The sequence below is a fragment of the Leptosomus discolor genome, chromosome 3 (assembly GCF_034619465.1).
Source record: "Leptosomus discolor isolate bLepDis1 chromosome 3, bLepDis1.hap2, whole genome shotgun sequence".
Classification (NCBI taxonomy): domain Eukaryota; kingdom Metazoa; phylum Chordata; class Aves; order Leptosomiformes; family Leptosomidae; genus Leptosomus; species Leptosomus discolor.
The window spans coordinates 29,762,267-29,784,766 of NC_141393.1; the positions used below are offsets into that span (position 1 = coordinate 29,762,267).

General features: G+C 37.2%; 1 protein-coding gene across 7 annotated transcripts in view; it reads right to left on the bottom strand.

Annotated features, from left to right (window-relative positions):
- NPAS3 (neuronal PAS domain protein 3) overlaps positions 1-22,500 on the bottom strand; it is a 609,138-nt gene that overhangs the window by 100,264 nt on the left and 486,374 nt on the right. The window lies entirely within an intron of this gene.

Genomic DNA, 22,500 nt, shown 5'->3' on the forward strand with positions numbered 1-22,500 from the left:
TTTCTTTTGCTGGTGTCAGCTTATTCCATCTCAATCTAATAAAACAGACAATATGCATCTCTTTAAACATTTAATTATTTTGTATTTGTCAGTCTACAGAGACCACAATCTGTGGGGAAATGAGAGTAAAGCACAAGCATGTAGAAATCCCCCAATAACGAATGAGGGGGAATTCTAATCAAGCTGAAATGTGGAGTAATTCTTAAGCGATAGAGACGGAGTATTTCAGGTTTCAGGTATTTGATTTTTAAGCTAAAGGCTATTGCTTTTGCAGATTCTCTTAAGTCCTAATGTTATTTACTGCTGGCACAGATAGTTATGCTTTCAGAATGTGAGCAATTCTAATACAACAGGTTACATCTGGCCAAAGAGAAGGGCTAGGGATAACACTGACAGGCTAAGTAAATACCTCCTTTAAGCTGGAGGTGAATTTTATCATTCTGCAAAGGTGTGCAGTGAGTAGACTGCAGGTTAAAGAGATTTCCTTCTATATAATGTACTTAGAGAATTTTAAAAGTTTTATTCCTTTTCGTTCACGGTGGTTGAGATTTCCGATTTCTTCTTTCCCTTATTACATCTTGCTTTCACACCTTTTGGCTGGCAAACAGATACTCACAGTGGTATCCACAGGCAGGGAGCAAGCTGCAAGGCTGTATCTCAATGGCAAATCCCTGCCAATTATGTTAAAACTAATTATAAATCTCTTTCCCGTAAAATCATAACCCTAGCTGAAAATAACCCACACCCCAAATAGAACATGGGTTACATTTTAAAATAGGCTTTTCCCCAAGGTTAAATTTAATGTCTTGATTGCACATATTCCCAGAAAATAAATGGTTCAATTGCAGCAAGCGGTTTTAGTTTGGTTCATCTAAATTCTAAAAGTGAAGTTCACGCACCTTTACTAAAATCATCAATGAAAACGAGATAGCTCAGTTTTAGTACTAAATCATACTCCGCACAGTATTGCACTTCCACGAACTACATCATTCTACAGTAACTATTTCATTCATCTGGTATTGTTACAGAGTGTAAATCAGGATTCATAAATGATCAGTTTGTATCCTTTGGGAGGGAGGGATTACATGTAAATAATCCCTTTAATGTACGCATCGCCTCTAAGCATTTCACACAGCAATAAATTGGTAAACTGAATTTGAGCAATTAAGAAATTAAATGAAACTAATAAAATGTGTATTTTAATATTTCTTGATGCTTATTTGGGGATTAGTGAATATGAAAACAGCCACTCTCTTTCTGTATGAAGGTAAACTGCAGCACTGTGATAAACTCGATCTGCCAGCTTTTCACTACTGTATTTCAATCATAACTCCTCTTTTGAAATACTTCAGCATATCTTTCATTCCACGGTTATATTATTAACTACATTAAACTATGAAGTCCAAGTACCCATTTCAAATACAAGTCCTCACAAATCCCATAGTGAATGGCAACAAGAAAAACTACCTCAGAACATGCTACATATAAAATTATTAACACTGAATGTTTAAGGCAGGAAAGGCACCATGACAACCAAAGCTTTGCTTCACTCCTCTCCACTCCACACCCGCCTGCTCCCACCTCCCCAGAAGAGTCATGGCTCAAGGGCAGCCTGGGCAGAAGTGAAATGAGAAAGCCCATGCGCAGGAATAAACTGCTCTAATAGCAGAAATACAGAAATGTATGGGCTTTACAGGGCAGGACATTTACCAGACCCAGACCTTGGCTGTCTTTACTTGTCTTCTGGAAACAAGCAAGAGACACTGCCCTGAGGAGCTCATGGTGAAATAAAGTAAGGGAAACTCCAGCATACGATCTATGACAAGTACCTTATAAGGAGTAATGGCAAGGTTCATGATCACTGTCACCAGGCCCATGGAAACAGAATTCTGTTGCTCAAATTGGAGTTTTGCTTACATTCTATTAAGGTATTTAAAACAAACCAAAAATAAGAGGATTTTTTGGTAATAACATTATTGTTATTCATTCATTCGTTATTGTTACAAGATGTTGCACATAAACCTGTATTTTCTCAAGGTATGGACAGGTTAATGACACCAATGCTGTAAACATGAAATATGAAACAAAACTGCAATTAAATTTTCCTTTTCTGCATATGAGGTTACGCAAAGAGCTATGATATAATTTGTTCTTACCACTGATCTTGAGCTGAACTCAAGATCACTCAAAATGATGCTATGACCTAGCTATACTATGGAATAGTATGGCAATAACAACAGAAACCCCTGAGAAAATCATTGCAACCTTGGTTGACAAAAATAGAGAAAAGCCATGAACAACCTAATACCTAGATGTGGCAGTTTAATAGTGTACTTCATTTCAGCCTGTAGCCTAAAAAATACAGACTCTAAAAGGAAATACCAGAGGTTGAGAAGACCCTATATAATTGCACAGGTTGGGTCTTGTCATTAGCCAATTTACTCTTCTTCAGATTTACAGCTCTGGGTGTAACAAAATCTTTGGCACGAGGTGCAGACTTAGGAGACTTTTTTCACCTTTCAAATTAATTTATTTTGTACTCACTGGAAGTCAATTCAATAGCACTCGATGAGGTTTAGGATTCTATTTGCGGCTGAGAGAGCAGTCTTTTCAGGGTTTTACAACTCAACAAAACCCTAAGCACGTGCTTAACATTAAACCTGTGCTGAAGTTTCCTCAAAGTAAATGGGATGCAAACGAATGTTTGGTTGTTTTGCTTAATACGGATGATCTCTGTACCTCTGAACTGTTCTGTTGCCAGCTGCCACTTACAACTTAAAAAGAAATGTCAATTTTATAGGATATGGGTTGGATCATTTTAAACTAATCCCTGCAGAAAGAAAACAGTTCATTGGAAAGAGGAAAAAATGCCTGATAACGCCACCTCTTCAAGTTGCTTGGATGGGTAGAAGAAAATGTGAGAAAAGGTACTCTAGCTGACAGTGTTGCCACACAGCTGATATTTTACTTCCACAACCATTTATAAAAACACAGCAAAATGAACAGCACTGAGCAGCTTGTGTTCCTATCATAATGTATAACCTCTCAGTCCTTCATGTACAATAATACCTCCACGAAAATCAAGCTGTATTACTTCTGCTTCTTTGTACAACACTTTGCATGACTAAAAGCAGCTAGTGACAACACGTTCTCCAGTAACTGAGATTGATTATTGGTGCTTCAGCACATCCATAATCATGATGCAGGCAGCACGGAGAGATGGAATTATTTTCATACAGTGCCCTGATTGGTAGAAAAAACTTTTTTTCCAGCAGAACTGAATATGTATAGGATGCATGCAATATGCTCTAGAGGAATGAGTATTGTGCTAGCTGTCAAAAGGTCTCTAGCTATACTCCTGCCTTGTGCGGCTCTGAGCAAGACGAGTCATGCATGCTGACTGCATTTGCTACTCTTCAGTCACAGTGGTCACCACTGTAAAGAACATAAATTTACCAGTAGTTACCACTCTGTAGTATCTGAGATACTATTGTTTTACTATTGACAATAGCGAGAATCTTAAAGAAGCAAGAGAATTGAATGTGGTATATGGCGGAATGTATGGCCATGGTATGTCTGGATTTTATTTCAGTAACATTGGTTTCACAGCTGGTTAACTGTACTGACTTCAAAAGAATTGCTGCAGATTGTTACTAATAAAGTGACTGGGGAGCGTAGACCTCTGTATCTGCTTACAGCAACAGGAAACTGCAGATACTTTAGCACAAAAACTGGTTAGCAATTTTTTTCTGTTCTTTTACAGCATATTAGACAATATTTTTTTCATGTCGTTTCCAAAAATCTCAGAGGACTTAATATTTTAAAGAAGTCACCATTATGCCATAAAAACCTGGAAGTTATAAAAATATCTGAGATAACAGCATTTCATATTTGGTAATTTTGCTGTTTGGTGAATAACACAACTATTTTGAAGTTCAGGAGACTTTTCTAAATCAGAATCATCACATCCTGCTGGAGAAATGGAAACAAGGATTAATTTGCCTTTACAAACAGGCACATCAATAGCCTTTGCTATTCTCTCTGTACTGAGCAATACTGTCTAGCTGTGGTATTATTGCAACAACAAAAGTTAGTGCTACAGTAAATCTCATTTGATTAAATGGATAAACAATACTTTGAGGTTGTAGAAATGGACAGTTCACTGTAAACTCCTTAACGATTATGGAGTGATTAAAGAGCGATTAATTAATCACTTTTTAAGGTGAAATATGGTGACGAATAGCTCAGCAACAGAAAAAAGCAGTAATATCACACAGACTCACAGAATGTTAGGGGTTGGAAGGGACTTCGAAAGATCATCTAGTCCACCCCCCCCAGCCAGAGCAGGACCACCTAGAGTAGGTCACACAGGAACGTGTCCAGGCGGCTTTTGAACGTCTCCAGAGAAGGAGACTCCACAACCTCTCTGGGCAGCCTGTTCCAGTGCTCTGCCATCCTCACAGTGAAGAAGTTTTTCCTTATGTTAATATGGAACCTCCTGTGCTCCAGCTTGCACCTGTTGCCTCTTGTCCTGTCACTGGACATCACCAAGAAGAGCCCGGCTCCATCCTCCTGACACTCACCCTTTACGTATTTATAAACACTAATGAGGTCACCCCTCAGTCTCCTCTTCTCTAAGCTCAAGAGACCCAGCTCCCTCAGCCTTTCATCATGAGGGAGCTGTTCCACCCCCTTAACCACCTTTGTAGCTCTGCACTGGACTCTTTCAAGCCGTTTCCTGTCCTTCTTGAACTGAGGGGCCCAGAACTGGACACAATGTTCCAGATGGGGTCTCACCAGGGCAGAGTAGAGGGGAGGAGAATCTCTCTCGACCTGCTGACCACACCCCTTCTAATACACCTCAGGATGCCATTGGCCTTCTTGGCCACGAGGGCACATTGCTGGCTCACGGTCATCCTGCTGTCCACCAGGACCCCCAGGTCCCTTTCCCCTACGCTACTCTCCAACAGATCAGTCCCCAACCTATACTGGTAAATGGAGTTGTTCTTTCCCAGACACAAGACTCTACACTTGCCCTTGTTGCATTTCATTAAATTTCTCCCCACCCAGCTCTCCAGCCTGTCCAGGTCTCACTGGATGTGGGGACAGCCTTCTGGTGTGTCAGCCACTCCTCCCAGTTTCATGTCCTCAGCAAATTTGCTGACAGTGCACTCTGTTCCCTCGTCCAAGTCATTGATGAATATATTGAATAGTACTGGTCCCAGTACTGACCCCTGAGGGACTCCACTAGATACAGGCCTCCAACTCAACTCTGTCCCATTGACCACAACTCTGACTTCTTTCCTTCAACCAATCCACAGTCCACCTCACTACCTGATCATCCAGACCACACTTCCTCAGTTTAGTTGCGAGGATGCTGTGGGAGATGGTGTCAAAATATACCTATGCCATATTGGGTTTTTCTGTATTAGGATTAATACACCAAATTGTGGATAGTTGAGTAAGCGTATATACTATCCATTTTCTGGTTATTTCATGTTTCTCTAGATACTAAGGTCTACATAATCAACAAAGAAGATTAGAGATGATGTATGTAATGCAATATGACAATCACCACACTGTACTACAATTTATAAAACAATACATGAATAAAAGAGTGAAATACAATGTGATGTGTTATCTCAATTAGAACAGGTTTTCCTCTGGACTAATGGGTATCATAGCTCCATCTTCATAACTTTTCATATCACAGGATTCTGCTGATTATTGAACTGCTTTGGCAGAAATGCTACATTCTTTTCCTATCTGTCTTACTTTAAATTTTAGTTCATGTATCTCAAGGACAGACACAGAAACTGAAAACCCTTCTGAATAAATTTTTGTATATACTAGTGGAGAGAGGGGAAAGAAAAACTTCTTTTCAATAGTGAATGGGATAGAATAAAACATCTTTCAATTACTGTACACATATACATAGATACAGCAGGATGTAACTCATTTAGCATAGGTTACAAAAAAATTCCATGAAATTACAGCAATTTTCATTAAACTGTTGACATCGGTGGAGGCACTTTCAATTTAGTCCAATGTGGGAATACAGAATGAGATTCAAATTTACCTTTCAGGAAGCATTATAAGAAAAGTCTTTGCAGTGTCTCCCCAAAGGCCAGGGTCAACTTTTCAAAAGCAGACTTTGATTCTGGATGCTCAGCTTGAGACAGCTCTTTTGAAAATTTTGCCATGGATATAAAATCCTTAATACCTTTATGTTAGGCAGGTATCAACTAGAGATTTTTCCTGTTGGGATGGGGTGGGGGCTTGTAGCCTTCTGCAGCTGACATAAACTGGCACCTAGTCTATCAGGAGCAGGTATATGCAAGGCAGCTAACACTAGCACTGGATATTAAACAGACTTCTTTGGACACTTGCTTTTGCTCAGCTCAGCTCCCATTTTCTCTTGTACCTTTGTTTTTATTTTCTCTTCATCTTGTACAAAGATTGCTCACGGCAGTTCTTTGCAATCCTATATAACCTGAGAATGAAGGCATTAAAGTTCTTTGTATAAGCTTCTGTGACGCTGTGCCAGGGTTCAATGTCCTAAGCATCTTGCAGTCTACACCCTGAGTGAGACTACGGTTTTGTGGGAGAAGGCCTCTAAATTAACCTAGATGCTCTTACAGCTTTTGTCTAAGAGTGTATGAGGATGGATTTGATCAGGTACATAGAATGAAATCCGAGTACTGGCTAAAAGCTCAAATTTCACAGCTTTTTCAAACTACTTTCTAAACCACATTTGCATTTTACAAAATTGAGTAAGAGACAAAAAGATTCTGCCATTCCTTTGGGAAAGATGAGCGATTACTCCCTCACGTTTCCTTAATCACTGTGGAAAATATTCCCAGGACTCCTATGAGTTTTTTTGTTTAAATCATTATCCTTGTTGCATTTCAAGCCAGACCATTCTTTCTCAAGTCATTCACATGTCTTCTCTACTTCCCATCTTGAATTCTCTCTCTTTCCTTCAGTCTCCTTTTGTGTCCCTCTGGAAAATTCCATCCTTTATTCTTGCTACCCAGAATTGGAGGTCACTCCAAGTTTGAAAGCTATAAAAGACTTACGTGGATGCAGGAAGAGAAAAATATTACTACATTCAAATGTAACAGCCGCAAGGTGAGAACAAAAGATAACTGCCAAAATGTTTAGCTTTAGTTTTCTGAAAGATGAGGAAGACAGGAAAATAAGAGAAAATAGAAAAGCTAAGCCAGAAGCTGCAGAGAAAGGCAGGAGTTATACATGATGCAAACAGTTACATATTACCTGCGAATAAATGCCTTCCACTTAAAAGTGATTAGCCATATTGATCACTTGGGTATTAGAGTAATACTTTCCACAGTCAGATTATTACAGGATTCACAAATGTGTTGGTAAAACAGGACATGCCGACTGTTCTGGCTGTCATTACAGATACTTTTGTGCTCTTCCTTCTATGCCAAATGAGCCATCCACCCACAGCTCCAGACCCTAAATGTTGCGCATTGTGTAAATATATTGGATTGTGCCTTTTTAATCCTTTCAATTGGTTTACATTGGTCTTGGCTCTGAAATATTCCCTTCCATGAGTACTTGTACATCGATATGACTAATGGAATGCAGACGGATGATTCAACACATTGGGGTGTCCTCTGGGTACCCTGTATCCTGTCATGTATAGCGCAAGCCTCACATTTCATATGCCACTCCTAATCACAGCATTAACGTTAAATCATGAGAATTTACATTAAGATTTATTGACCCTGGATTTGGCACTTCAAGGCATCCTGACATTATAGGAGTTTTCAAACTAGACACTACACTTACTACAGTATTACCCTATTGTCAGCAATCAGGGAGTCCTTTCCAAACATCCTGGAGCATCCTTTTCCCATCATAACTCTCGTCCTGAGCTAGACTCACTATGCTTGGAAGTGGAAATAACTTACAGGCTTCTGCTGTAGAATAAATTTCATTCCTCTCCACAAAAATCCTTTATTCTTGAAGAAGGAGTAAATCTAGCTTGGCTCTCCATTTGTTTTCCAGCAGCAAAATGAATGACCTTGTTTCAATTACATTTACAGTAAAAAATACAGCATTTACAGTATTTGAGTAAAGTGACTTTCATTGTTTTATTTATGAATATCGATTTCTGCATAAAGATACCATTTCTGCTTTACTGTTCGTTTTTTGGTGAATGAGCAATAATATTGGCTCTTAGACGAGCCACAGCAGGCACTGCATAAAATACTGCTGAGGGTGTAAGAAAGACCTTGCCACGCTATTTAGCAACACAATGCCAACAAGGATGAGAATGGAATATTTCTCTCCAAGGGTTAGTTCTCACTCACATTGATGCCTACAGGAGTTTCATCATCACAAATCAGCAGGCTTTCAATCAGACTTTTTAACAGTAAGCTTTGGAGTTCTAAACTCAATGCTTACAGTGAGGAAAAAAAAATCCTCCCAAAACTTATTGACATGCAAGTGTTGTGAGTCTTACTTCTTTCTTTTTGACCACTTTTAGGTCCTTCAAGTGTTTTATTTTGAATTTCTTTAAATACTAAAAATAATAAAAGTACAGAAATGGCCTAGATGCCCCAACACTATACCTGAAAGAGGCATTCCTAGGGTAAAGCTTATGTTTTGTCCCCATGGTTTGCAGCTGTTAATGTGATGCTCATAAGTACTACATGGGCTGCTTTCTCTTTATTGTTCATATCTGTCCACTAGAAAAAGAGTGGAAATCACTGATCAAACTTAATCTGTTTCCCTGATCTCCACCATCCACATCCACAGCCACAGCCACACATTTCCCTCAAACACAAAGAAGCAAGAAAGACCTGTGGGGATTTTAATTTCATCACATTTACACATTCTAAGAAAAATGTTGCACTTACTACTTTTTCCTTTACTATGGAGTAGTTCAAATTGAATAGCATCAAGATTAGTCATTGAGTTAAATGAAGTTACTTATATTTGGCAGGAAAATGCTCAAGGGATAAAGTAGACAAAAATCCCAAGCTGCAAATACATAAATCAAGTAGAGATACAAAAAGTTGAAGGTGCATACATGGCTTTGACTTTAATGGCACAGAATGCAGATATCCTTTCATATTCAAAGCACTTTGTAGACTAACTGGTCTAAATAGTGCTATTGTATTCAAATGTTGCATCTATTAAGCATTCAGAAATAACTCAAACATTGCATTGGATAACGGGTCTTTTTTAAGATATGACATGTTTCCCAGGGCATTATTTTATTTTATTTAATTTTATTTTAATTTTATTTTAATTTTATTTTAATTTTATTTTAATTTTATTTTAATTTAATTTTATCATGTAGCACTCTGCTAAAACGCCCTGGCAACAAAACGTCCAGAGAGAAATGAAATACATGGGCCTCAGTTTTGTGTTTTCCAAAATAGGTACTGGTTTGAAATGTCTCACTGGTTTGCAATGTATTTATGTATGTGATGATAGAGGGTTAGAACTACCCAAGAGTATGTATATCTACTTCTGTTGCAGTGCCTGATCATCAATGTAAATAAAGAAACAAACAAACTTGTTTGGAGTAAGTTTTATCAAATACTCTACAGATTGTGATAGACTGGTTTGGGTTAGATAAGAAAAAAGTAGATCTGTCTGCTGTGCCATCAATTAAAGGAAGGAGATCTGCAAATGTGATGCAGTTGATTGCTTCCTATTAAATGCTCAACTTTTACAGATTCACTCAATGACCTGGGAGCGTGTATATTCTCCCAACTCTGACATTTCTACTTGGCAGCCATGTTATTTTATTAGCACAGTGTCAGCAAAGTGGATGTGTTTCTTTGCATTTCATTCATTATCCACTGTATTTATTATGAGTGCACCATCTCACAGAACCATTTAGAGTACTGACTTGACCTAGTGAGAGAAAAGAAAAGAAAGGAAAGGAAAAAGCAACAAAGCATTAGGAAATTTCTGCAGAAAGTTTCGGGGTGTTGGAAATTGCCCAGTCCACACAGAGTTGATGTAACATATCACTGGTAGTTACACTGCTGCACTTATTTAACCTGGTTCATTAGCTCTAATTTCTACCAGCAAGTATGTGCTGAGACTTAGTAGCTTACCACACCTTTTCACTTAGCTTGAAAAAACTACGGAAAATCAAAATTACTACTAAAAAAAGGTGAAAACTTATCAAATGTAAAATTAGATTAAGAGTCAATCAAAATCCAACTGTGAATTTATCATTTCAATGAATTTCAATGAATGGTTTAAAATCTGTTCAAAATCTATTTGAAAATGAATATGTAATAATACAGACATATCTCTTTTTCAAAGCTAGTATTGTCAGATGTATTCTGAGCATTATAATTCATGAACAGGGCAGATGACTATTTGAGAAGTATTAAAATGAGCTGACTTTTCAATACAAGTGTCTTGACAATAAGTTTTTCTATTCTTGGCGATTCAGAAATGTAGACAATTGTGCTAGCAAAATAATATGTATTGTAATATTCATTGTACAGTAGTAGTATAGTAAGTGGCAATTCTGGACATTACAAGAGACACAAGGATTATTTTCTGTGATTGCACAGAGAATACTCGGATTTCTTGTGAAGCTTTTGCATTGGAAATGAGATTCATCAGTCTGAACAGGGCAGGGTTAGAGCCCTTAGCAACATGCTTATTTTGTAGAAGGTCACTCAATAATAACTTCCTCTGCCCTCCAAGCTTATTAAGACTGACTGGCATATATTAATGAAAACACCTGATTCTCCAACCATAAAACCCAGACAAAGACTTTATTTTAATATTAAGGAAGGAACCCTTAATTAGCAGGGTTTCAAAAATGTCAGCTTCTTCTATTAGCTGTTCTGGTCCATCAAAGCCATAATCCCTACTGTCAAATTTCATCACATGATAGACAGTTTGCTGGCTATCTTTTTTTTTTAACTGATCATACTGACTGAAGCTTTTTATTTTGCCATCACATTTAACAAGTTTGCATGCATATCGTTGTTACATTGCTGATTTTACTCCTTTGAAAATCTGCCTGTGTCAGCTAAAAGAAGAAAAAAATCTGAGGAAACATAAAATATTACATATTGATACACAGACATATAATTAAAGACTTTTGGGGAGAGTTCTCATTCATAATATTGATTCTTTTCTAGGGCATGCAAATGTGCTTCTGTGAAAACACGAATGAAAACCACCATTCACAGATTAATTTCCATTTCAGGCATGTTAATAGAAAAAAAAGGAACAAATGCTCGAAACATTGTGAAGACCTTTGGAGATGCACATTCTTTAGGATTAACCCACAATACACCCGCATGAGACAGAAAATTTGTTCAAATAGATATCACTTTCACTGCCCTTCAAATGAAAGATTGTGTCAAATTTTACTGAAATAAACAATTTTAAACATATTTAGGTTCTAACTTCAGCATTTCATTGTTTAATAAACATTCACATTCACGGAAAACCCAATCTATTTCTTTTACTTAAAAGAAAGCAACAGAAGGTTACTACCCTGTAACAGACTTCTAAACCTTCCCATCTAAACTCTCTCAAGGATTGTGGATTTGATAAAGCTGTTCCCAAACCAGCACACATGTACTTAGCTCATCTATGTACATTTTTTCTTCTTCATCAAGAAAAATAAAAGTTATATAGAATTTTCGGATGACAATGTAGAAAGGCAAATTAACTCCCATGTTCTTTCACGCCCAGTTTTTCTTTAAATATTTCCTTAAAAAATTTTAGATTTCTTTATTAATAATTTATGCAACACTGCACATATTATAAATGATATAGTAAAATCAAGGAGTCTTGGTGTTGAAGATATAACTGAATCCAGGTAACAAAAATGAATTCCCACTATTCTGGAAAAAGAAATAATTTTTGAAGCAGAAGAGTATGGGTAGCATTTGTATTTTAAAGTAGGAAAGAAGCGGTCTGAAAAAGAAGAATAAGATACGCTAGAGCTAACAAATGAGACGTACAGGTTTCTGCCAAGAACTGGAGGCAGCATAAGAAGCACTAGAAAGCCAAAAGCAGGAAAGAAATGGAAACAATCTGAGTGATCACTGTGAGAACCTAAAGGAAGTGAAGCAAAGTTGTCAGAAAAATAAAAATTCTGGGATCGTTATAGGTTGGTGTCCTGGTTTCAGCTGGGATAGAGTTAATTTTCTTCCTAGTAGCTGGTATAGTGTTGTGTTTTGGATTTAGCATGAGAACAATGTTGATAACACACCAATGCTTTTAGTTGTTGCCAAGTAGTGTTTATACTAAGTCAAGGATTTTCAGCTTCTCATGCCCCAACAGCAAGAAGGCTTGCTAGGCACAAGAAGTTGGGAGTGAACACAGCCAGGACCGCTGAATCAAACAGGCCAAAGGAATATCCCATACCATATGACGTCATGCCCAGTATATATACTGGGAGGAGTTGGCTGGGAGGGGCGGATCACTGCTTGGGGACTGGGTGAGCATTGGTCAGCAGGTGGTGAGGAATTGCATTGTGCATCACTTGTCTTTCTCGGGTTTTATTTCACTCTCTTTTTGTTATCTTTGTTTTTATGACTATATTACTATTACATTTTATTTTTATTTCAATTATTAAACTGTTCTTATCTCAACCCGTGAGTTTCAATTCTCCTCCCTGTCCCACCAGGAAGTGGGGGAGGAGTGAGTGGCTGCATGATGCTTAGTTGCTGGCTGGGGTTAAACCGCAATGGTTGATACGAAAAGAATATAACAGCCACATTTGACTCAGACTGAAATAAAAAGTGAGACTGAGGCTGGATCAGGAAGGGAAGATTAAAGCAATGAAGGTCATAGATAACCAAATGATTGAGAAATGGATACAGACGAAAGGACAAATTTTGGATGGTTTCAGCTCTAAAACGCTATTGGATTTGGGGAAAGCCGACTTGTATAGTAGGAATTATGGAAGGCATGAAGATGAAACCACATTAGTGAATCTGGATAATGGGATGACAGTGAATTTTAAGTTGTGAGAAAGAAGAACGGATGAAAAATACTTTATGTACTTCTGCAGTATTCAGCACTACTGAAGAGCAGATGGGAGGGAGAAGGTTCTGCAGCCTGAGAGACGCATACTGACTGCAAAGAGTCCCCAGTTTTAAAGACAAAAGAGATCTTTAGAGCTCAGTGATATATTTAGTATCTGAAATTTCTTAAGTGTTTGCATGTTACATCACCTAATACATGCTAGGAAATAGTAGGCCAAAAGTTCACTTCTGCTTAGACCGAGATATGGCAAGAAGTACAGAAGGAGGTGATTACAATACAACTGCAAGGCTCAGTAAGAAGGGAAATACTCAGAGACGCAGGAAGAAAAAAATCTGAGCCTCAAAATTAGAGAGGCCTATGGAAATCTTTGGAAGAGATGAGAGGGAAACTGTGAAAACAGAGCTGAACTCAGAAAACCATCAGCAGAACAGAGGGAAATTAAGAGATAATAAAGGAGATACAGAGGGAGCAATCAGGGATATGACACTGAGAAACAGAACTGCAAAAATCAAGGAAGGATGTGGAGCTTCTGGGAGAGAATGATAAATGTAATGCAGACAATAAATCCAATAAAACAAGAATAGCAAAAGCTATAGGTGTCCATTAATTGACTCACTAGCTATACCTTGGCTATGTAACTCAGTCAATATTTAGTGAAAATAAACATCCTTCCTACCTCAGGAAAAGAATTCCAGTTCTTCACACTGTGGAATGCTTCCCACTGCTAATAACTGCACAAACCTATATGTGTTAATCCAGGATCCTTGTACCACTGTCTTTCTGGAGGTAAAAAAAAATCAAATACAATCTGATTGTACATATCTGAACTAACTAACAAAACATTATAAAGGGCTGTATTTATTTTATCTGCTTAACCTTACTTTGCTTTTTCCTGAGTGCCTATGTCTATCACAAGTGACAAGTATGTTTTTTAGCTGAATCTACAGCTAGACACTCCGTCCTTTTTAATGGCTTCAAGTGACTGTGAACATTTACTTGTATGATTTTTCTCTCATTTAATTAATTTAGAAATGAAACCCACTATTTAGAACAGTAGAGTTTCTTTCCTTTTCCATAATGCGTCTAAAGAATGGAGCAGCAGTGAATGGCAACAAGATAATAAGGCCAACACATGAAGTTCAGTTCTCCCATCAGCATCACTCACAATATCTACTAACTAAAAAACAGTAAAATGGGAATAAAAGAAAGCTATTTTAGTTTTAAACTCTGAGCAATACTTATCTTGTGAGGTATGTGACAACAAGCCTTAGTTTTGAAAACTAAGTTTGTCCTCTAATTACTCCAACTAAAGTTGTTTGTATGATTGAAACATCCATGATCCAGTCGCTGTTGTGACTCCACTGTAGAGTAAAATGCATAAAACATGGGCTCTACTTCAAGCATTTGTAACTAGTAAGCATGTATTTTTTAGGCTTTTCCCTTTCTCTTATTCATTATATTTTTTTCATATTTTTATATATGAAATAACTCCTTCATTTTAATTTTTCTTCATCTCTCCACAGCTAATGCACTCCAGTGCCTGTCTTACACAACAAATCACAGTGAGGGTCTTTTTGTTACTTTGAACAGCCCTGCTCTTCTGCCAGCACACAGGCTCTGTTGGGGTCCAGCATCTATCTTTTACTGCTCCCATTCTGAACATGTCCATGGGTATCATATAGAAACATAAAAGAAAGGGAAGAAGAAGGAAAAAAAAGCAAGAGAGATTTTTCTGATTGACAGGAATTGGATGCTATGTTTATGGCTACAGCTATGATTTGAGAATGCCCAAGATCTAGAATGTCTTGCTAGCCAGGCTAGAATTTTAGCTGAGTAATTAGGTCAAGGGACTGGAAGTCTGATCTTGTAACTTTCTGAATATGAACCACTGTCTTCACTTCATACACCTTGGATAAATCAACAGTGACTCATATTCCCTTTGTGTTAAGTGGTTATACTATTTTCTTACCCCATGCATGTATTCTGAGGATTAATTAAGTATATGGTAGGAACAGAAGAACATGAGAAATGCCCTACTGAGTCAGACCAGTGGCTCACCTAGCCCAGTGTTTGCTCTCCAGCAGTGGAGTAGGAGTCACTGTTATACAAAGAGTGTTAGAGTGGCCATGTTCAGTGCTGGTTTCCCAATACTCACAGCTGTTACATTAAGCATGTTACGGAGTACATCCCTGTCTATCCTGTTTAGCGTTTTTTACGGTCTGCTGTCTATGAACCTGTCTAATCCATTTTTGCACAAGTGGACACCCATCAATCCCAGAAAAATACTTTATCTATTTTTAACTATCTCCTCATGGATTCAATGAGTGCTTCCTAATTCTAGTACTGTAGGATTTTGCGAATAAAAGGCCTGCCTCAAACCACTACACTTTTAATTTTGTAAACTTTGATCACAATGACCCACAAGTCTTCTCCTTTCCAAACTGAAAAGTCCCAGCCTTTCTCTTGTCTCCTTGTAATGAAGATGTTCGATCCCCTTGATCATTGTAATTACCCTTCTCTGTACTGTAACTCCTCAATATTCCTACTTGGATGCAAGGAGCAGAACTGCTCATAGTACTCAAGACAGGAGAATATCAAGGTTTTATGAAATGGCAGAATGATGCCCTCTGTCTTGGCCTCAATATCTTTTCTCATGATGCTAAACATTTTGACTGCTTCTGCAAATTCAGTTGACAATTTCAGAGAACTGTCCATAGTGACTTCAAGATCTTTTTTCCTGAGTTGTAACTACTGCTCTAGTTGAACATGTTAATAGTACTCTCTGCATGGTTAGTGTCCACAGAGATATCCACAGAGCCGCCTCTGATCCAAACAGCAGAAATAAGAACAGAATGGCATTACAAATAGTCTCTGTCATACTTTGGGTACGATAGTGCCTTAAACAGACGTTCCGTAGCCGTGCTTTTAACCATCTGCTTGGACAACTATATGGTGTTGCCTTGCTGCTGGAATCAAGATGGCGTATCACAACTTACTAACACAGTAACTTGTATGCTTGACTGGCACTTCCTGAGCCTCTATTCAGCATAATGTTAGCATTTTATTGTAAATTGTAAATTCTATTGTGTGTATAATATGTGTGTTTTATATCAGATGCAGCCAGAATGGTCTATTTATGGACTAATCGACCCCGGATACTCCAAGGAACAGTGATACCTAGTTGAGGAACAGAAAGGAGAAAAAGATAAAAGAGCAGAAGGATGCAGGCAAATGAATGTAACTGAATTTTTCAGTCGCTACAAATTAGAGTGAGAAATTCTGTTTTGTCTTCTTTAGAGCAATATACTTCTGTGGGTTGGAATGGTCAGTTTTTCACTGACAGGCAAGAAAATTCAAAACTCTAATTCAAAAGAGCATTATAATCACTGACTAGAAAGTCTGCCTGCTGGCAAGGTAAGCTATTATTTTTGTATATAGTGTGCACAATTAATACTACTGTATTTTGACAAATTTGTGCTGCAAATAAAGCTGTGGCCTTTCCTTGCCAAAAGGAGTGTAGTATCGAGCCATCAGGACTTGCATCTTGGGAAAAGATGGAAAATGAATATGCCAGAGATAAAAGGAAAAATATACTGCTTTAAAGAAATGGTAAATCACTGAATTTAAGAGATAGGGAATTAGGTTCAATGATAGTTCAGTATGACATTTTGTTCCTTGCCTTTTCTATTACTGTAGGAAAGAACTAAAGGACGCTAAATGAGATCTTGATGCAAATATCTAATTAGCCTTTTGCAGTCCAAAAATTGCCCATAAACCATATTTTCCTAAGTGTACAGTCTCTACTCAAAGTGTAATAAAATTCTTGCATTTCAGACTTTATAGGAGTTTAGATGTACAGCTTGCATTGACTGCAGCACATGGTATGTAGCCCAAAATATGAAATATATTGCTAAGGATATACAAACCTTCAATTTCCTATTTCAAAGTTGGTTTATATTTTTACACTTCTCTGCAAAAGCTCTCCACTAAATTGTAAAACTCTCCTGTAAGTATTTTTACACATTGAACTTGTAAGAACTCACTTTTCAAAAGAAAGTAGAAGCTTGGTAACAGAAGATGTACAACACATTTGCAGACCTATCTATGATTTAATTATCTTTCCTACACATAAGGCTTTCTTAATGGATTTTTTGGAGTATTTGGAAGCATACAGACGCACATACACGGAGCCTGCTTTGGAAATGAGTTTGTGCATGAAAGAATCTTCATCTGCATTGTTATCAATTAAATTGCCATCAGTACTGCTGGCACTTCTGGCAGGGTTCCAGGCTCCAGAGAGGTTGGATTGACTCGCAGTCCTAGAAATAAGGGTCAAACTGACTCTCACCTTTGCAGTACTGATAGAAGCCCTACATAAATCAGTCGATACATAAATATTTATTTATCAACAGTTGACTAGTCAACAGCACGGTGTGGTCTGCACATATTTCATAAAGCAGATGGTTTACATTTTCTGAACTCAAGGCAAAAGTCAACACTGTGATGCTCACTATTTAACAAGGTTTTTTGATTACTGATAAGCCATAATCGTCAGAGTTTCCACAAAACAAACGGGTCAGCTCCTAAGTATTTGGGGAACTGTTCTTACATTCTTATACTCATCTAAAGAAAAAAATGAAGTTCTGAAATGCACTGCACAACAGCTCACCACACTGACATATTGTGATCTATCCGAATTTAAGAGTACTTTGTTAGCATTATGTTATCTGTGCCAGCTTCACAAAACTATTACAGTTTCACTTTTCCTTTGTGTCTGTAACGGTTCCCCATCATCCCGATAAGTGGGCAGCCATTTCGTTTCTCTCTGTATAGATAGAGCTGTGAAGGAGAATTAGATTTCAACACTTATGTAACGGAGATTAATTGATTGATTAGATTATTAATTAAAGTTTCCATTAAATTATCTTTTTAAAAAGCACAGGATTGTGGATCCCCAGGGTTTTTTCTAACCCTTGAAATCATAAACAAGAGAATGCATAACTAAACATTGTATCTTATCTTTCAAAGAATAATTAAGCCAGTGGATGCACTGCTATGAAGGAAAATATTTTTCCTTCTAAAATATTTGTTTTATTTTTTTTTTATTACAAACCTTACAGAAGAGAAAGATTTTTGGATTCCCCCCACTGCAGTAGAGGAACATCCACTAAAAATAGCTTGGTTTAAACATATATGTGTACGTATGTATGCCTGTTTGTGTGCATGCATGAATCTTTGTTTGGGGTTTGCATGCTATTCATTTTCAAGAAAAGAAAAAGAAGTAAAAACATGACTTATGTTGTTTTAGATTTGAACTGATGTTGTCTACCTAGAACTTCCAGCCACATAATGTTTCAGAGATCTGTGGAAAAATAAAAACAGCAAGTGGCCTTTTAGGTAACCCATAATTAAAAGCAATTTTGAGTTGTCTTTTCAGGGAAGTTACCCAGGGGAAGTATTTGCTACCTGTTTGACCTTCACAATTGTGAGTCCTTGGCAGTGTCAGCGACCCTCTGAACTGAATTCAAAACTAATCTCTAACAGAAAAAGAGAAACAGAATTCATGCAAATCATATTAATTCCAACATTTCCCCAGTGAGCTGGGTATAAACTACAGCCTAATTAAATATTTTTTAACGATGTGAGTAATTTTTGCCAAGGGGCGGATTCAGGGGAAAATTTAATATGAGATCACAAAAGCTGTTCCCAGCGTTGATTCTGTAAATTAATGACTATCTGCCTTATGATAAAAACATGCTGCCAAGAATGAAAATGAAGTCAGCAAAGCTTGCTCTATTTGTCTAACAACCAAATACACAGAATGCAAAACTTTAAAGGATATGGAAAATTTCCATTGTTGGTATGATGTATTCCTGATAAAGATGCATGACACTGACAACATAAAGCTGCTCTATATTACACAAGACTATCAGCTCTTATTAGTTATCACTAATATAGTGTTAGCTAGTGTTATGAACTTTAGTGAGACAGTGCCAAGCACCAACATCAAAATCCTGAGAGGTATTTATTTATGTGTAAGTAGGACAATGTGCTGTGATCATTTCATAAACTGTCTATCTGTAAGGCACACTGAACACTGCAAAATTCCTCAGAGTTGCTCACAACTATCCATCCATCTTCCCTAACACTTAAAAAGACCTTATCACTGTAGTATCTAGGCACCAATCTTAAGTGCTAGTCAGAAAGAAAATCTCATTAAACCAATGTTATTAGTGCTTTCAAATAATAAATGCACAAACATTAAAAGTACGATCAAGAAAAACTGTATAAAGAGACAGGAATTATTGATGCATAAATCTAGCCAGGTTTTTATCATGATTTGGAAATTAAACAGTAAGCCTTATGTGACTTAGAGGCTGCTTTATAAAGTATAGTATTAGATCAGATACTGAAGATATTCAAGCGCAAAAGCCTCTGTTTAACCAATAAAAGACTCCTTGCTCTTTGTTCTTCTCATGCTAACCTAACTTGTAATAAGACAGACAGTTAACACCAAGGAGTTATAAAATGTTGCCAGATGACAGGTGAGTAGGACTTTGGTAGCACCCTGGTCAAAAGGACAGCCCATTGTAAGGACTTGCGCCCCTATTTATTTAAATTTCTGCCAGTGCTGGCCACTGAGACCGAATTTACAGCTTTTCAATTAGAAGGTCATTCTGTGCTAACTAGCATGCCATTGCCTCATTATAATCATAAAATTAGTGAGAAAAGACTAGCATGAATAATATGAAGGAGCCAATCTGAAAGGTGAAGAGGTGCCATTTTCTTGTTTCATCAGAGATGGGAATAAGGATTGCTGTTTAGAAACAAATATTCTGCTTATAGTGCAGGAGTCTCAGAAAAGAAATACTTCACAATTTTTCTCTACTTCAGAACAACAAAATGGATTATTTTCTGTAAATTAACCTTGACAGATGAAAAGACAGTTTACAACTACTGAACATTGTAAGTTAGGGCACAGCTTTATATGATGCACAAAAAATATGTGTGAGGTTTTAAGTTTCAAAGCACTGCAATAGGACTTTTATATTTCTTAATTTAGGCTTAGTCATATTACCTCTTTTAGTAAGCATGGTACATTATTTAAAGTTTTTTTAAATAAAAACAATAACCGGAGAATCAGTTAATATCAAATATATCTTAGGTTACTAGTTAATTTGCTATTTGAAAACTGAGAATGTCATTGAGACTTCAGTATGCCTGTGAACACACTGCAAATTATGAGTCATTGCTGCACCGAAATGTAAAACGCGCAACGGATGAGGACTGTTGTAATGCCCCTCAAAACACTGGGAGAAACTCTTCAATCCATCATATACAAGCCACAATCTTCCAAGCATCCATGGAGCTCCACAGCATGCACAGGGAAAAAAACCCACAAAAATGTGATACACTTCAGGATTACAAAAATGTCCAAACCCCACAATTTAGTCTACTTAGTGAAAACCTGGAAATTGTCTTAGTTTCAGTCTGAAAAGCACAGATTGTCTTTAAGGGAAAATTAGTAAGTTTTGCTCAAATCTGGTAATAAATTGTAAGCCACTGAACAGGAAAAGTAAGGTAGAAAGCATGACACAATTCTCAGAGGAAACACTCAAAGATTACAGTGAAACAGTTTAATGTCCACCGTTTTCTGTAGTTACCTGCTCTACGTTCAGGTTACATCCCACTCTCTTTTCTAGATGAATTCTCCCTGTACTCAGCAGCCACTGACGAATACATGCATCCAGCTAGACGCAGCCTTGACCTGCTGTTTTGGCTGATCTGCTCAAGTAGTTTAAAGAGGTGCTCAGTCAACCAAACTGACAGGTTGAGGCCCTTTGCTAACGCAGTCCAATCAAATGTGTTTCTTGTTATGCTCTCACCTGTTTTATTTGGCAAAAATGGAGACAGTCATTAAGGGGTTTTGTTGTACATGTGAAATAGTGAGAAACTCATCCATGGCTTTCCACAAAAGAAAGTTAGAGCTGAACGTGCAATTCAAGCTTCTCAGGCACTGCCCACTAAATCTCATTTTCTGGAGAAACCAACTGCAGAAGGTAAACAAAAGGAAGTCTAATAATTTATTTCCTGTATATATTGAACAGGATCTTATGAAGACCTTCAGACTATAATAGCACATGAAATAAGAGTTGATGATGTAACGTACAGAGCGAAAGGAAGAAATCTCGTGGTGTCCATCTGCAGTTTTTACATTACGCAGCTGTGGCAGAGAGATCCTATGATAAAAGCATTCCAATATTTACTGCTCTGTGCATCACAAATCCCCAAATATATGATTAAAATAGAAGGGAATTTGATAAAAACAATACAGACATTCAAAAGACTAGTGTAAGTTAGGTGACTACATACCTTTGAGAATTACTGAGATGATTTTAAAGTCATGTGTAACTAAAGATACACAGCAATTTCAGTTGTGCAGTTCAATTTGCAGATGGGAAAATATGCTGTATAATTTCAAAAAGGCAAGATAAATCAGGCCTAAGTCCTTTGGGAATACTGGCTCTAGAACAAATAGTTTGGCCAAATAACAAATAACAGAAAATAATGCATGAAGAGTAAGGGAAGAAAATAAAAGTTGTGTCCGGAGAGCACAAAAAATTGAACAACTGTGCTTAAAGTCCTGTTTATTGATACACGTAAAACCTGGAAATTTTCAGAAGAGTTTATCTAAATCAACTCCTTAATTTTTCAATGCTTACTATTATTTACAGAAGTATTCATAGTTGTGTGAACCACTAACTTTTGCAGGGTTGCCATCTTGCATAATTTAACTGCAAGACTTGCAGTAACTTTGACTTTTCCTTAGAGTCCTAGACTCTAGAATGACACAAATACTATGAATTTCATCTTTCCTCTAAAGATGGAGAAAATTTCTAGCCCATGTTGCAAAGGAAAAAAACTTTGAAATCCAGAAAGTGAAAAAAAATTTACATTACTAAAGCTTAAGGCAAGCCTTTTTTTCTTCCCTAACTCATTATCTTTTAATGTTTCAAGATATTGACATCTCTTTGGCAACAACTCTGTTTTGTTTAGATCTTAAAGGGCCTGATCCGCTTCTCACTGATGCTAGCAGATATTTTTTTCGACTTACTTAGATTGTGAATCACATCCACAGACCATACTACAATAAGGATGATAATGAAGAGTATAGAGATTGCATAATTTTTACTGAAATTTTGTTCCGTAATAAAGCTTTGAAGACAGCTTATGCTGTGTGGTTGTAACAACTAATCAACATTTGCTATATTTTCTGTGCATGAGGCAGAATATTTCTGTGAAGTTGTCTGAAGCCTTCCACTTTCAGTTTGTTTATGAAGTGGGATTTTGAAACACTACCAACAGACTTCTTGATACACCAGAGTGTAATGCTGCAGTGTCTAGGAAGTATAACAAGCCTTTTTAAAGATTCAGAGCTGAGCTGTGCACTATTTTGTTGCGGCTGTAGATTTCACTCTC